The sequence below is a fragment of the Ceratotherium simum genome, chromosome 29 (genome assembly GCF_057802395.1).
Source record: "Ceratotherium simum simum isolate JZ-2026a chromosome 29, ASM5780239v1, whole genome shotgun sequence".
Taxonomy (NCBI): Eukaryota; Metazoa; Chordata; class Mammalia; order Perissodactyla; family Rhinocerotidae; genus Ceratotherium; species Ceratotherium simum.
The window spans coordinates 29,472,863-29,475,320 of record NC_141928.1 but is presented as its reverse complement, the minus strand read 5'-3'; the positions used below and the strand labels follow the sequence as shown (position 1 = coordinate 29,475,320).

Sequence of the window (2,458 nt, the reverse complement as noted above, 5' to 3'; positions counted from 1 at the left end):
GCTCAATTGTAATTTTTAAAATTGTATTGTTCATCGTACTTATTGCAGTATTCATTATGCTTATTATATATATTTAAAATATCTTTTCTAAAATTTTACGTTCTCCAAAAAATAACTTTTTAGTAACTGAAAATATCCATATGTAGCTCTAAACAGTACTATTGTAAAACGAAAAATGTGTTTCATGTATCAGGCGCTCAAGCCACACTATTCCTAATTACAGATACAACTGACATCCAGGTTATAAATAGCGCTCTTACACTCTCTATTCCTATTTTAATACACCAACCACTACTTCACTAATGGCCCAGAGTTTTCTCGCAACAGACTCTCCACAGATTTGGGCTATAGTTCTTCCTCTTTACAATCCCCAAAGGACCTTCCTGAGTGTATCAGAAGGTGTACTTCCACCTCAGGTGAAGAGGCTAAATAAAGCGAAGTCTGGGCACCTTCTGCTGGAGTTGTGAAAAAGGCCCAGGACACCAAATTGAAAAGGGTTTTGACCAACAGCGGGATGTGTATGCGCCTCCCCAGATCAGTCCGCACAACACCGCACACACATTGACCATAACGTCGTGCCTCCCGAGCGCCGGGGCAATTCTCTGGTAAAAAGAATGTTAGCCAGTTTACTTCGACTGTAACAAAGCTGTTACCATAGCTTTGTCCACTGTTCAAGACTTCAAAGTTGATGTCTCCATATTTATAAAGTTTGGAAGACCACAATCCTGCTGGGAGCTGAACTTTTGAGGAGTCCAAGGAGAAGATTGGTAAGTAGAAGTGCCCCAGATGGCTCACTCCAAACTGTATCTCAGACCCGTCTTCGGTCTTCATATAAGGGCACTGAAAGATCCCTGCCTTACTGATCAAGACGTCCAGGCTGGGCTCGTCCTCAGCATCTCCTGACAGAAGGCGCGCACTGAGTGCAATGAGGCGAGATCAAACTCGACAGCAACGAGCTGCCCACGCCCCAGCCCCCTCCCCGCCCCAGCCCCGGGCCGGGTGGAGCCGCCGCCCCGCCTCCTCCTCTGCACGCAGTCCCAGCAGCCGGTGATCACCCGCCCCCTCAAGCGCAGCAGCTCGGCGCGACCCAGGCCGCAGTTCATCCCCTCATCAGCACAGTCTTCCGGTGCATGAGGCTGGAGCCCTGCCTCCAGGCAGCCGCTGCACGCTGCGCCCCAGGAACCACTGGGTCGCCAGCCAGAGGGCCCCAGCCAGTGCGGCCAGTAGTGCCGCCACTGTAGCCACTTCCATAGACGCTGGGGCCGAGGGCCCACTGGCCCCTCTTTAATTTCTAAAATAATTCAGACATGAGGGAGAGGGGGTTGATGCTCCTCCAATTAAGTTGGTCTTAAAATCCCCACTAAATGCCCTATGGCAGTTCAAAGGCCTCCCTGAGATTCCATGGCTCCCCAGGGGCTCGCAACATTCCAAGGGGCTGTCTTGGATCATATTTCCACAGCTGTGGTCTCCAAGTTGACCCAGGTGTTCCACGAAGTGCTTTCCACAATGCCACCCTCCCCACAGGCACACACACACAAACCCACTCACACAATGATTCATGAATATTGATCAACTCTAGCGAAGATTGAGGCGTGGCGAGGAAAGGAGGTTGAAGTGGTTTGCCTCACTTAAAAAACAAACTCGACATTAAACATGTGGCCTCCCTATTTAAAATGCCTTTTGGGCACCCCACCACAGGGGGCTCTCCACTGGCCCATCAGCCCACAGGGTCCTTTACACCATCTTCCCAGCTTCTCTTGGTCCCTCGGTGCCCCCCCAGCCCGCCCTCTTCTTTCTCTGTTCCTCACCTCATCATCCCTCCTGCCTCTTTGTTCTTGGGAGCAAAAGAACAAATTTTCCTTGTCTTCTACAGAGCTGTTTGGCCAGCATCTTTTACTGCCTGGGTTTCTGCTCTCTCACATCCTACCCAGGCAGATTCTCAAGGCATTTCTAGAAGAGTATCACCCAGGAGCAAACTCATAGTGCCAGCTGTCTGATACATTTTTTCACTTTGTTACACCAGGGAATTACAGTATCAGTTCTACTGTGGGGATCAACATGGAGGAGCACTGAGGAGGGGGACCCAAACCAGTCTTGGAGGAGGTGTTGAGAGGAGGGCTTTGCAGAGGAGGTGACAACTGAAGGAGGAATAGGAGTGAGCATGGCAAGAAGGGAGATGGCACAACCCAGTGAGCTTGGAAAATTTAGCATTTCATACAGCAGAACATGCACATGGAGAGGGAAAGCTAGGGAGGTAAGCAGGGCCAACCCATGAAATTTAATGCCTTAGCTAAAGGGTTTTAACTGTATTCAGAAAGCAATGTGGAGCCAGTCAAGGATATTGAGGGCTAACACAAATAGATTTGCACTTTTTTTTTTCTTTCTAAAAATCACTGCAAGGACCCCATTGAGGATGGATAGACTGGAGGAACGGAGAGAGCCTAGCGGCAGAGTGCCC

General features: G+C 49.5%; 1 pseudogene; it reads right to left on the bottom strand.

Moving 5' to 3' along the window:
* Positions 1-271: 271 nt before the first annotated feature.
* LOC101404795 (retinol dehydrogenase 14 pseudogene) lies at positions 272-1,251 on the bottom strand (annotated as a pseudogene).
* Between the last annotated feature and the right edge of the window lie 1,207 nt (positions 1,252-2,458).